This window comes from Notolabrus celidotus, chromosome 6, assembly GCF_009762535.1.
Source record: "Notolabrus celidotus isolate fNotCel1 chromosome 6, fNotCel1.pri, whole genome shotgun sequence".
In the NCBI taxonomy this organism is placed as follows: Eukaryota; Metazoa; Chordata; class Actinopteri; order Labriformes; family Labridae; genus Notolabrus; species Notolabrus celidotus.
The window spans coordinates 25,428,345-25,443,649 of NC_048277.1; the positions used below are offsets into that span (position 1 = coordinate 25,428,345).

Here is a 15,305-nt window from a genome sequence, read left to right on the forward strand (position 1 = left end):
TTAACTTGTTCAAACTTGAAAGGCTTGTTTTTAACCCAAACACAGGCATGTGCTGCTCTGATGAAGTGGAGGAATAACTGCACAATACGGTGGATGCTTCACTCCCTTGATAAATCAGATAAATAAGACACCCTTGTTTGAAGACGTTATGAATGCGGTGGATAAGCAAGCAAAGGTTTAAACGGTCTCCTCACTCTGTACATAATTGGTGGTTGCTGTTTGAAGCGCTGTTATTTTATTTTTCTAAAAAATTGTATAATTCCTTCTGACATTTAAGACATTGTAATTACTGGTAAAATGTGCCACCTTCACTTTAAAACTGTTTGGGGTGCTCAGTAAAGTAGAAAAGGAAAGTACTTCAAAGATGAATTCAAGTTAAAAACATGTAACATATAAATAAAACCAGGGATGATGATTGTTTTATTGGTAGATACCATTATCAAGCATACTTAATGATCTAAGTCTCCTTTGATTCTACTCTCCATACTTTGTAATAAGTGTAGTAATTTAGTGAAAAGACTACACAACACCATTTTTTTTCAAGTTACTCCAGAAGCTGTAGGGAGACAGGAAATGTAGAGATCAGAGAGGGGAGATGACATGCGGCAAAGGGTTGATGCCGGAAGTCTAACCACGAAGAGCTCAGCCACAGCACATGGGGAAGGAACCTAAACCAACACACCAACTGACACCCAAACAGTATGTTTTAATCATAGACTGTAGAAATTATGGACGTCGTATCAGTGACGTCACCCATCTATTTCTGAAGCGCTGTTTTGAAGCCAATCATCAGCGGACGCCATATCGGAAATAGTGAACTCAACCTAACTGCTGTTGAGCTAGTGTGAGGTATAGAGGTGGGCTTTGAGCCTCCTAGCCAACAGCTACAGAGTTACCACCTGTCAATCAAGTCAGCTGTGCCTCTCATAATGGATCCTCGTAATCATCTACGAAATTGCCGCGGTATGAAAAAATTCATAACCCCGCCCCCTGTACGGTGTGTGCCAATCAAGAAATTAGTTATCCTGACTACATTTGCTTTTTGTACCAGGCTGTAAACATGATAATTCTGCTTTAAAGATCGTCTTTTTTGAATATGTGTCTATGTGGTTTCCGGTACTTCCGGAGCCAGCCTCAAGTGGACACTCGAGGAACTGCAGTTTGTAACACTTCCACATTGGCTTCAAACTCATGGCCGGAGGTTGCTGCTTGTTTTTAATAAAACATTTTACATGACTACACTACATCTTCAGCTCCTTCAGTTAGCCAACTTGCTTTACACAACAAACTTTTCTTTTTTTAAATCAAATATGTTCTCATTTCAAATTTATCATTCAAGAATTCTTCTTTGCATGGTTTTAATATCTGATGGCTTGATACATAGTTGTATTCGGAAGCTTTATTGGACAACAGATTTGTGTTTGTGAAGCAGTGATTTAAATGACTTCACTGGGCTGGAGGTATAATGTTACACTATAGGAACCAAGAGACTGTAGCAGTACTGGTAAGCTCAATGCTATTGATTTTCAGGTTTTAAAAGATGCAGAACCAGATTTTGATCCCCACCTCTAGCTATGACAGAGTACTTAAAGGTTATGGTATGGAATGAAAGAAGTGTGCAGTGTCTCGAGGGCTGTTGTGCAGCATTATTGGAATGTGTAGAATGTGTAAAATGTGGGTCAAGTTTTAACTAGGACTTCATTATTATCTATCTTGACAAAGCAAGTCTTGTAGAGCTTCTGTGTTTATGTTGCTATTGAGCTCTAGTGCACGGAAAATGGAGCTCAAGTTCACATGCATTATCAAAAGCACCATTTAAGTGAAGGCAGAAGAGGCTGTTATTGTGGCGCAAGCACAAACACAAAGTGCGAGCGGGCATATGGGTCTCATGTGTCTGTGCAGTGCAGGTCTTAAGTCCTATCAAGGCTGATTTATGCTTCATCCTGGCATTCAATCATTTTGCACATCAGGGGGGCACACTTGTTAGCATGCATTTGCATACATTTGCACTGAATATGCCTCATCCTTTAGGAAGCTGATATATGGATTCTAATATGTAATTTGACGAAGCATGTATAGAGGGGTACTTTTAGATAATGCAAATCAAGTCTGCTCCTATGGAGGAAAAATACAGTTAAACAAGGTGAAGTGGACTGTCTGCAGAGGGGTTGTATTAGGTTGTGTTGGAGTGTTCATAAAGGGGGGTAGGTGACATTTTGTATTGGAACTGCATGGGCCGTCTTTGCAGAATGCCAAGGTTGAAGGATTTTGAACCAGGAGCCCTTGCTATTGAGTTACCATGTCAGAAGTCTGTTTATTACTTACTTAACAGTGTACACAGTCACAGTGCTTTTCAAATTGTTTTACTACCCTCTTTCAAACATATATGACACACACCTCTGGTTTGTGTTATTCTCAGCTTTCCAAACCTGTCTAAAAAAACATTGGTAACCTGAATCAAGTCAGTGGAATATTTGAGCAAAATCAATCTGCAATAATCAGTTAATCACTTTTTAAAAAGATGTCCAAATCCTCGAGCTTCAGCTTATCACTTAAAGGACGGAACGCCTGTAGTAGAGGGATTAAGAAACCTGCATAGGGGTAGCTTCACAGCAACAGAGAGAGAGCCTATGGAGTGCTAAAGCTTCTGCCTTCATTCTCAACATCTAGCAGCTGAGATATTTCCATTTCTTTCATCAGACTCTACGAGTCAAATCCCTCCAGTAAAAGGTTACAAGGAGGTCAGTTAACCAGACATATAATGCAAGTGTTGCAAATGGGAGACCTGATGTGTGAGTGCTGCTGAGTAGAACTGAAAGGGGACTTTGTCCAAATGGCAAGGGGTGAAATGTGAGACAAAAAAAAAAATCACACACACACACGCAAGCACACACACACATATACAACCAAAACAATCACAATGCTTCACTGTGAACATGAACACATAAAGACCTCAAACAAGCAACCAGTCTGCGCAGTATGGCTTTCTGAACAGCTGACCAGCACAGCCTGGTATCGATTATTCCTCATTTAGGGGAGCTTTACAGATTCATAAATCAAACATTTATTAGAAACAGGAAACACGTTTAACTTACCAAACACTGGTCCTATCAGATGTGGACGTAACTCTTTGCTCCTAATCCTAATTGAAGAAGAGAATTCTGCTGTAGCCGATATTCTGCAGTTCAAATATCCTTTGGGGAGCCTTAGAGTTTACCTGTAGATAGAAAGTCACAGTTTAAAATTTCAACAGATTTTAGTTGACTGTTGCTCCTGCTGATCACTTCAGACTTTACTTACATGTATAATTATATATACACACATACTTTTCTACACCTCGCACCCATTGCTTGTTACTTGTAACCTTTTGTTCTATTTTATGTTTATATGTGTATATGTGTGTATGTGTACCTGTTGGCGCCTCTTGGTCAGATCATGTTTGTAAATGAAAGAAATGGTTCTCAAACATTTTTTACTAGAGATGCACTGATCCGATCCTGGTATCGGATATCGGCTAGATTGGGCTAAAAAAGCTAGATCGGATATCGGTGACAAGGGGCCGATATATATAGTGATCCATATGGCAAATCTAGTTAATCTAAATCATCTCAGTTCTATGCTTTTCTGTGTTTACAACAGCCATGTGTCTCCTACGTCATCAGCGCCAGCCGGTCTTTGCATTTTTGCCCGGTGGAGCATGATGGAGGATAACTACAGAGGCTCTGCAGTTTAGGTGCATGCTTCTTTTGCTAACAACTCCGCTGGAAACTTGCAACAAGTGCTAATGTTTCGACGGATGGCAGTCGCGCTGAAAAAAATAATGGGAGCCCAAAGGAAGAAGTTTACGTCAGCTGTAGCCTACTGCAAAGAAGCAAGAAACCTTCTATTAATGGATTCAAAGTGTGAAAAAACTGACAGGTTATTGGATTTAATTGTTCTGGATCCTTGAAATAAAGGGATTCCAGCCTCTGGTTTAGCACCTGGAACCCAGGTACAGTTCACCATCAAGTCAGAAAAACCTGAAGTTGCCAAAACATGATTCTATCCTCACATTAAGGAATAGAGGTGTTAAATCAATACCAGGATTGGATCGGCTAGTATCAGTATGGGCAGATACCAAAGCCTAGGTATCGATATCGGTATCGGGACCTAAAAAGTAGGATCGGTGCATCCCTAATTTTTACCTGGTAAAATAAAGGTCTAATAAATACAATTTTAAAATCTATTTTTGCTCTTTGAGCCAAATTTAAAAACCAGAAAAGATCCATAGGTCAAAAGAAAGTGAGCAAAACATGAGGGTGTGTAAGGTTAAACATCACATGTTGCACAACATTAATGTCAGAAGAATAATATTTATCAGAGATAATGACTCCCAAATGATGTTTTTCTAGATTTATGCAGACAGCTGGAACTGCCTGAGGGAAATGACTAGCCAAATACACACATACACACACAAACAGACAAAAAAAATAATCAACTGTGGTTTGCCACCACTCAACAAAGGAATTGCTTTCTCTGTCTTTCCTGCTCATAATTAATGAGCTGGGCAGCCCACCAGCATTGTAAAACAGCAAAGTCGAAAAGCAACATATGGTCTCAGCTTCTCTCTCTAATCTTCTCCACTGGAAATAACAGAAGCACATCTGCTGAAGGGTCACTGTCAAAGCCTATGGCTACTACCCGCGTGTCACAACAAACAGTAGGAAATTAAATGGGAAGGAAGAGAGTCGTCCTCATTGTAGAGCAATACTGCGGGTTCACGGCAGTCTCTGGAGACAGGCCAGACGGCAGTGTACAGAAAGATGAAACCAAATATAGGAATTAATCGAAGTTAATCGTATTTGTTGCTATTCTAAGACGGAATTACCAAATCGTTGCTAGTATAGAGATCCATGCTAGGAGCTGTGATTATACCCCATTCTCTGAGCATCTAAACATCCTGTGACTCAGTCAGGTGGCGTCTGCAGGGCTATAACAAAAATGTACTGTCTCAAAATCATTAGTGTTACAGTTCCTTGGTGAGTCGTAGACTGTGTTGCTAACTATAATGTTAATCAATCACTGAGGGCTTAAAACACAAAAAGGGTGGACCATCTGCTCTGGATACTTAGTATGGAGCATGCCAATACTGAAGGACCTGTGGGACTGCCAAAGGCTGTACTGCTCAGTGCCTTCGCCTGCGTCAGTGCCTCTTTATGAAAACTACTCTTAACCGTCTACATATGGTACAGCTGAACTCTCCAGGGACCATTTCAGCGTCAAAGCACATCTCTATAATCTCTACCCAGCTGGAGGAGCGCATGGGGACACATTCAAGAGATTAAGAGAACAATAATTCTTAATGTCTCCTCTGTTTTTGAAGACTTTTACACCCTCCATCAATCATACCTGAGCAGTCTCTGATCCCTTGAGTAAGAAGGTTACAAACCGTGTTTTTTTTTTTACTGGTCAGTCAGGTATAGGGTTGCAAAATTCCGGTTATTTTCAAAGTTGGAAACTTTCCATGGGAATTAACAGGAATAAACCAGGACTTTACTAAATTGAAGGTTGGCTCTTAATAGGGAACTTAAATATAGTTGGGGAAAATATATTTTAGTATAATCCTGACAAGAACAACCAGATTTCATGCAAGAACAGTTGAATATCTATACTATTCATCGTTGGTATTTGTCTTAAGAAATGCTTTTTAAAGAATTGTATTCCTTTAGAGTTATTTTGAGGGGAATTTTATATCTTTTAACGCTCCTGTTATGTTGCGGGTCAAATTGACCCATTTTAAAGTTAAAAAAAATCGAAGAAAAAAAACAACTTTAAAAGTATTTTTTCGCTTTGAAACTTCTTCTGCTTGGCTTTATTAGTGTGAACAACATATAAAATGAAAATTTCATTAAGTATTAAGTAAGTCAATTTGAACCTGCAGTCAAAATGGAGGCTCAAAGTGTCAAATACTAAATGTTTCTTTGCAACCGTGTGACAAATTTCACCCCAATCACTTTCCAATGTACATAAAAAAAGTTTTAACATGAATTGTCATAAAATGAGTGAGTTATCCTCATTGAACCATGATCTGTGAGAATTAAAGAACACCAATGCACTAAATATTGATGTAAATGGTTAGTAATGGAGTTAATCAGATTTAAAAAATGTAAATTGGGATTTTTTGGGTTCTGACACTTTTTAATTATCAAATATGCCCCGGGTCAAGTTGACCCTGCAAGATTATTGCTGTCCCTAAGAAGCGAACATAACAGGAGGGTTAAAATATGTTTTATTACTTTATATTGACTTGTGTGTTTTAATAACTGCCTGTTTTGTTTTGCTGCCCATGTAATGCACTTTATAACTCTGTTTTTGAAAAGTGCTCTAAAAAATAAAATTATTATTATTATTCCTCAATCCCATGCACATAGCACACTGCTTACTGCAGGGCTATAGAGACCACGCCCCCTACATGCACTGTGCATTCCTCCATCACATGCACAGATGATTTCTAGAATATTTGTTTGGAATATTTCCAAAATTCCCCAGCTTAATTTCCCATGGAAATTTACCAGAATTTTACCGGAAATTTTCCACCCCTTTGCAACCCTAGTCAGGTAGCAGTTATAGTTGTAGGATTAGTGTACCACTGTTAATTGACGCAGTGAGCTGTGCAGACTCTCTACATGAGAGCCATTAGTGAGAGCAGTTTGCAACAAAAGCTGAAATAGTGCAAGGGGTTGGCTGGGATGACAGTATCCTGCAGTCACATGCGCTCATGGAAAAAGAAAAGTGACTAAAAGGTCATCATGAGGCTGGATCTGACCCATTTACAAGAGCCTCTTCTGTGCAGAAAGCAGGGTGCTAATGTATTAACAGGGAAATATCTAATGGTGGCTGACGATGGTTACGGGGACAGAGATGCTGCTGAACAAGCTCATCCAGAAAAATAACTCATCAGTACATCACCATGATATCCTGAACAAGAATCCTATAATACCCACTCCACATACATTGTACTCATTTTCCACGAGGCTCAAAACTTTATCACCATGAGCACAATGACAAGAGAAGGAAGCCTTGTTTTATCTTTCCTGTCCCCCCCACCAATTACATCCCCCACCCGCCCACAGAGCCAGAATGACTGTCTTTTTGATTCCAGATCTCAAAGCCATTACAGAGAAACACTGCAAATGCTGCCATAGGAAGAAGGCTCAATTCATGCAAACAAGTTATTTGCAAGGCTTCATTCTGGGTCCAACATAATAAGATACAAGGGACGCAATTGCCACCATGTCCCTTCTTCCCTCATGCTATTGGCTTCTGTTTGACCCAAGCCAGCATCTTAGGCTAGGTTTTGTTGTGTGTTGAAGTGCTTGTAGCATTACAAACTCAGGCATGTTGCTGCACAAGGGTGCACTCAGCAGAAGTGGTGTGGTTTTGAGGAAATAATACAGTTCATGGTCTGTTCTTGCCCTCATAATGATGAACAATTCAGTAGTTGGAGGAAGGAAAACAAGCTCATATTTCAGCCATCTATAGTGAACTATCCCCACAAGAAATCGCTCTGAGTCTTTCCCTGCAGACTACTAAACAGTACGCTACAGCTGACAAATGACTGTGGTTTTGAGGAAATAATACAGTTCATGGTCTGTTCTTGCCCTCATAATGATGAACAATTCAGTAGTTGGAGGAAGGAAAACAAGCTCATATTTCAGCCATCTATAGTGAACTATCCCCACAAGAAATCGCTCTGAGTCTTTCCCTGCAGACTACTAAACAGTACGCTACAGCTGACAAATGACTGTATATTCTGAGAGCGCACAGCATTGCTGGACTGCACCTGGGACAAGTCCTGACACACAAACACCAACCTGAACTTCCTGAAGTGCTGAGGAAGCTCTCACAGTGAATGGTGAGAGGGATCATGGCAGCTCTTTCAACACACTTTGTTAGCGTTGCAGTCAAAAAGTCGTTTTAATATAAACTGTGTACACAGACATACACTCCTTCATTATTCTATAAACATTACAGCACATGTATGTGTCCTCTGTTCCTTGTAATAAACACAGCTGCTACATTGGTGCGCTCTACAAGAAATCTTTTCAAGCTTTGTTTTTGGCTGATGACTAAGGGGTTACGTACATAGATATCAGGGTTGGTCAAAGCAAGCAGAACAGTCTGTCGAAATACTAACTTGTGGCATGTTCATAGAAGCCCTGAGAGGATCTGAACGTCTGGTTTTCTCAGGATCTCTACTTATTGATCTAATTTTCTCAAGATAAAAACACTGGATTTCTCCCATCCCTTCCCCATTAAACAGAAATTTTAATTCCGACTACCCAACTAGTCTACAAGTGGGAAAAACTAAGAAATGTATTAAAATGTGATTATACCAAGTGGCAACATCTGGCCCCAAGAATTGAAGCCAATGCGGAAGTGTTAAAAACTGCAGTTTCTCATGTGTCCACTTGAAGCTGGCTCCGGAAGTATCGGAAACCACATACACACCAATTCAAAAAAGACCATCTTTACAGCAGAAAAAAACATGTTTACAGCCTGGTACAAAAAAGGAGTCTGTGTAGTCTGGATAGCTCCTTTCTCGATCCGCACACACTGTACAGGGGGTGAATTTTTTCATAACGCGGCCATTTCGGAGATATTGAGATTAAGAGTTTACCATTATGAGAGGCACAGCTGACTTGATTGACAGATGGGAACACTGTAGCTGTTGGCGAGGAGGCTCAAAGTCCACCTCTTTACCTCACACTAGCTCGACAGCAGTTAGGTTGCGTTCAGCATTTCCAATACTGTTCCCGCACTTCTTCCATTATTTAAACAGTCTATGGGTTGTACACAGGAAAAGAGAGTCTAGTTAATGTCTACATACCTGTGCTGGTTTTGCTCCAGAGTATTGGACCATTTTTAAAAATCAAAATACTGCCAAACCACATCATGCTATGAGATGCAATCTATCATCAGGTTTACATCCAGGTAGTAGAGAATTATAGCATTATGATGGTACCTAAGCTACAGCCTCAAGTAGCTGTGCGACAGCTTGGAAACAACATATGACATAAACATAGACTGTATAAAATATGGACGTAGTATCCGTGACCTCACCCATCTGTTTCTGAAGAGCTGTTTTGAGGCAAATGGTCGGCGGTGGCAGCCATATTGCTGCTGTCGAGTGATTGTGACGTAAGGAGGCGGGCTTTGAGCCTCCTAGCCAACAGCTGCAGTGTTCCCGCCTGTCAATCAAGTCAGCTGTGCCTCTCAGTGGAAGACTCGTAATCTCAATATCTTCAAAATTGCTACGTTAGAAAAAAATTCAACCCCCGCACAGTGTGTGCCGATCAAGAAATGAGCTATCCAGACTACACTCGTCTTTTGTACCAGGCTGTAAACATATTTATTTCTGCTGTAAAGGTTGTCTTTTTTGAATTGGTGTGTATGTGGTTTTCCGGTACTTCCGGAGTCAGCCTCAAACGGACCTCTGTTGCCAACTCGCAACGGTGATGATGTGTGACACTGCTATTTTCTTAGGATCTGCCTGTTGTCTAGAAATAAAAAAACTGTTTCCTCTGTGATAAAGGATTTATATTATTATCTCCACATAATGAAGCTTGTTTAATCATCACAAGAGGGTTACTTTTCTGGCAATCCCTCTGGTTACCATGATGGGTCAGATCATGTCACACCATGCAATTACCCACACTTATAATGGCAATTAAGCATATCTCTGTTTGTTTTGTACTTTTGAAACTCTGGGTACACACATTATGATCAGAGATAATTAAGTCCACATCTCAAGAAACCGACTGAAATAGGCCAAATTCGTTATTGCTGATAAATGGAGTAAATCAAATGTATGGATGCAGGTCTGCTTAGAGCTTCCGTCCACGTGAAATGACAGGAAAGCACTTTTTGTTCAGTCTCTGAACAGGGTAATAATTATAGTAAGTTGCTTACTCACGTAAATCTCTGGCTGCTAAGTAACTTTTGTTGCTGGGTGGAGTGTTACATATCAGAATAAATATATTGAAGAGACTAAACGACATTACATAGAGAGGTGTGAATGCTTCTCGTGCCATGCAACTGGTGGGAGGGAAATGTTTCTTTTTCTGAGGGTTAAATTGACAGAACTGTCAAAGCACGCTAAACTGCACTTCTCCTGCTTTAAAATGTAACCAACACTTCAGAGAAAAAAACAACTTATCCTGTGGTGACATAAATTACATCAATGACTTCCAGAAATAGAAGCTCTTCGAAAGACGCTGTGAGAAGACTTCAATTTTAGCTGGTAGTTAACTCAAGACACTGAAAGATACAAAACACAACTACAAGAACCTTATTAAGAAATTGGCTGTAGTTCGGCGGTGAAAATATCTTTAAAAGCACAGAATAAACTCGTAACTTACAGTGCGAGATAGAGAGGTCTCCGGAGTGCGCTTCAGACTGCTACCTTTGCTGTTATTGCTGTCTGTGTGCGAGTACAGAGAGTATGTGGAGGTACATCGCACAGCTCCGTGCTTTCTCAAACCCTGGAACAGCAGCAAACAATCCAAGGGAGCTCGATATTACCGTAATAACCTGCGCTCACATGGAAGTGCACATTGGATTGACTTTACCGTAATACGCAGACCACTTTCAGTTCATTTTAATAGGCTTGTTGGCTTGACATTTATCCTTTATCCTTTATCCTTTATTCAGATCCCCATTAGCTGCCAATAACGCAGCAGCTATACTCTTCCTGGGGTCCACATAAAACAAACATAATATACAGAATATACATGAAATACAAAACTGAAAATGCAACAAACATGAAACACAGGAACAGAAAAATGCTACAAACAGAGAATACAACAACTGAATTTACTACAAATGTAAGATACAACAACTGAAAATGCTACACACACAAGATAGAAAACTGAAAACTGAAAATGCTACAAACAAAAGATAGAAAAACTGAATATGTTACAAACATAAGATAGAAAAACTGAAAATGTTACAAACATAAGATAGAAAAACTGAAAATGTTACAAACATAAGATAGAAAAAATGAAAATACTACAAACATAAGATAGAAAAACTGAAAACTGAAAATGCCACTAATATATGACAGAAAAAATGAAAACGCTACAAACATAAAACAAAAAGAAACCCAGGATGTTCAATAAAATTCATTAAAAATCATTAATGTTAGGGTTATTATTAAGGTGTTCCTTTAAAAGTCTTTTAAAACTGGAAACGTCTTTTAAAACTGATTTAAAATGTATCTCCACATAAGGACTTTGAAAGGCAATTTTATTGAAAAGAACTGACAAAAATAATGTAAACACAAGAATTGGTTGATAAAATATATAGAAATGGAATTGCTGAATTGAATAAGAGTACAAATGTCATGTAAACAACAATTGATTGGCCAGACCTTTCGTGGTTGTTTGTTTGTTGTTCTGTTTCATTAGTATTTCTGAATGTGGTAAGTATAAGAAATGTCCATCTTCCATTATGTAGTGGTCCTGAGTTGTTACCATAGACTGTATAAAATATGGACGTAGTATCCGTGACCTCACCCATCTGTTTCTGAAGAGCTGTTTTGAGGTCAATCGTCGGTGGCAGCCATATTGCTCCTGTCGAGTGATTGTGACGTAAAGAGGCGGGTTTGAGCCTCCTAGCCAACAGCTACAGTGTTCCTGCCTGTCAATCAAGTCAGCTGTGCCTCTCATTGGAAGACTCCTAATCTCAATATCTTCAAAACTGCCGCGTTAGAAAAAAATTCACCCCCCGTACATTGTGTGCCGATGGAGAAATGAGCTATCCAGACTACACTCGTCGTCTGTACCAGACTGTAAACATGTTTATTTCTGCTGTATAGATCGGCTTTTTTTAATTACTGTGTATGTGGTTTCCGGTACTTCCGGAGCCAGCCTCAAGTGGATCCTTGAGGAACTAAAGTTTTTAGCACTTCCACATTGGACTCATATTTTTAGACCGGAGGTTAGTTGTTACCTCTTTATGGCAGGAAGTGACATTTTTGGCAGCCAACTCTGCACACTGTTCTTTTCCAGATAATGAGGGGTAAGTTCTCTCTTTCTGTCAGACTTTGGAATTTGGGACATCTTTTCACATTTTGGAAAGATTTTTCTGTACTTGACATTTTTTTAGAAAGTGTGATTTTCTCTCAAAGCTTCCCCATCACCATGGGGCACAACCTGTCCTCTCATGGCAGCAGGGTCTGTCTGTGTCAGTCTGCTCTCCTGTGCTGCCAGGCTATGCTCACATCATCTGTAATTCAATGTCACTTTCAGGTTCTTATTGGTAAGTGCGGTTGGGAAGTTTATCGTGTGTTCAAGGCCAAATTTGTTTCTAGTTTCCGATGTAAGAGTGTAATATAATATCAATATCAAATACATATTTCTATTTCTTTCATTTAATTTGATAGATCTAATCAGAAAATGTGTTAGTGTAGCTCCTATTAAACTAAAACAATGCCTGTTTAAATCAGAAGAAAGAGGATTTTTCACTTAAATAAAAATAAAAGTATCTTGGCACATTATAAATATACTCTATAACAAGTGCAAGTCAAGCATTCATCAATACAATAATAAATACCTTATTTACTCTTTATGAACAGCTGACAGGCTTTACCTTCTAAAATATATCTTCATTTAGAATTTGACTTATATTTTGTATTAGTAATATGAATTTGCAAAGTGAAAAGTGATGGAATAAAAAACAACATTCACCAAAAGCTGGATAGAACTCAAAAGCTGCATAAAATAGAAAAGCATATGATAAAATTGCACTTTAAAGCTCCTGTGAGAAACTTTTGGTTTTTGGTGGTTTAGGCAACCTCTGATGACAGAAGCAGTACCTCTGTCTTTGCAGATATTGTCGTACGCATGTGTAAGCTTAACACAGTTCTCAGAGATCCAACTCATCCTGAACATGCACTTTTTGAGCTGCTACCCTCTGGCAGACCTTTTAGGACATTAAAAGTAAAAACAAACAGACTAAAAAACAGTTTTTATTCAAGACCCATTACTGCGCTAAACACTGCTTGAGTATGGGCTTTTTGAATAGGGACTTTGTGCAATATAGTCAAGTGCAATACACAAGTGCAATACTAACAAACTGTGCAATAATAAGACTCCGTGATTTGATTTGTATGTTGTGTTTGTATGACAGTTTTTTTTTATTCCTGTATTTATTACTTTTTTATACCTGATCGTTGTTGTTTTTGTCTCTTTTAAATGGCACCTAATGAGGACTGCACCTTTGAATTTCGTTGTACTTGTTGCATTGACAATAAAGGCATTCTATTCTATTCTATTCTATTCTATTCTATTCTATTATGCTCACTAGAATAATCACATGTATCACTCATCAAGAAGCTTTCACATGGAAAGAGTTAAGAAAAAGTGACCAGTTTGTCTGACACCTACCCCATGGCAGCATTTTAAAATATTAAAAACAGCTGGCCTAGAAATAATATTTGTTTACGCTGATGTTCTCTTTTGCTTTTGTAGCTCATAAAGAGTCATTAGTATTAATTTTAGATTGTTTCATAACCCGCTACAAACTGCTCACAGGATCTTTAAGTAAGGTTTTTCAGGAAATGTGAAATTGTTAAATCTGCAGGGTTTAGTTAAATTCTCCTTCCAAATCAGAATGCTTTAAAATATGAAAGTTCAACCTACCAAAGTATAGGAAAAACAAAACATTTGACATAAAGCAAAGATCAGAGAAAACATACAAATCCAGAAGTGTGTGGCTGGATTGTTTTTCTTCTTCCATTGTACCTCATTAATCATTTCACTAATCCCAGAGATTTACAGTATCTTGTGATCTTTCTGTAAAGAGCTTGACCGCTGGGATGTAAAGCTGATAAAAAGCTCAGAGGCTAAAAAACCCTGCTTACTTGGTGATGCACTTACAAACTAACAGAGATATATTGAATAGTTTTAGTCAATAATTGTTTAGATTTACCCAACTTTTGAAAAGTGCAGTGTGCTGATAATCATATTTCAGCTGTGCTTCTTCGGTAAGATTATTGGTTTAATCCATCTCTTAAGCTTTTCAAGCTTTCACGAACAATACCACAAAAAGAGACCGCACTAAAGAGCAGCCTTGGAAATCAATGCATTTCATTTATCTGTCTCAGATCAGGGACTGCATAAATTGGCTATTGTCATGATAAAAGAAACTCAACAGAAGAGTTTAACAATGATAGTTTGTATTTTCTGACAGTTCAAAAGCTACTGAGAAACAAGCAGGCATCAGCCAATAAGTAATTTTCATGGAGGCATTAAATTAGATTTAGAGTATGGTCCTTAGTATTTATTTTTGTGTCTATCTGTGTTTTCAAAAAACACAAACATTAGGTAGCATCTGTATCCATGTCTCTCTTAATAGTGCAGAACAATAAAAGTTTAACAGCCGCCCATTTTCCCATTTCGTCTTCAGAGCCTGAGCCAGAGAAGGGCAGGGTTATTTGTCTTTAATTGCCTCTGTAACAGGATCGAGGATACTCATGCAGGTGTTAATAAAACAAGCTCCTCAGCTCTGCACAGAGGTGCTGAATTATTGTTGTAGGAGGGCCCTCTAAGGATTTGCTGGCAGAAGCAAAATGAAAGGTGTGGGAGGAACAGGGTGCACAAGGGTTGGCAGCAGGATGAAATAGTGTGAATTAAATACAGCAGCTTTATTGTAATATAGTAAAGAAACAACACACAAGTACTGTATATCCAAAGGAGTGGAATACATTCTTTCTTTTTTTCTTTGATCTATTTTAAAAACCATAACCGAGAAAAAAGATCATACTTTGAAATTCTGATTTACCTCCAGAGAGCCTCTATGATTCATTGACTGTCCTCCAGCCTTTCACACAGACAGAAATCTCAGTCATGGAATTAACTATTAAAGGATTTGATTTCAGAATAGGGTCATGTTTCAGTGGCTTCCTTACCCACCTGCATGATCATGACATCCAACCCTCTGTGGTTTTTTCAGGTACTGGGCCTTAAAGGGAGACAGTGACAGTGACATTTGAGAGCAGCTGGTTATGATGGTGGGTGGATGTCACAGGTGAAATGCAGGCACAGGCAAATTGGTGAGAGGGTTAGGACTGGTGTGAGAAGAGCAGAGATGTATGGGCATAGAGAAAGAAGATATTCATACACTAAACCTTTATCTACATAGAACACAATCCAAAACTACAGGGTTTAAAAAAGGAGTAACAAAGGGAAGAAACTTTAGGTTTAATTATAACTCGACTAAAGCAGCTTCAGACAAATTACAAACACAATTTGGGATTTAAAAAA

General features: G+C 38.8%; 1 protein-coding gene across 1 annotated transcript in view; it reads right to left on the reverse strand.

Moving 5' to 3' along the window:
- The window catches only part of tp53i11b (tumor protein p53 inducible protein 11b), a 52,691-nt gene extending 42,127 nt beyond the window's left edge, over positions 1 to 10,564 (reverse strand). The window contains exons 1-2 of the mRNA XM_034686636.1: positions 10,401 to 10,564; positions 3,096 to 3,217 (exon numbers count right to left, since the gene is read on the reverse strand). The gene's annotated coding sequence lies outside the window, so the exon portion shown is untranslated. The remainder of the gene's footprint in view (positions 1 to 3,095; positions 3,218 to 10,400) is intronic.
- Positions 10,565 to 15,305: the final 4,741 nt, after the last annotated feature.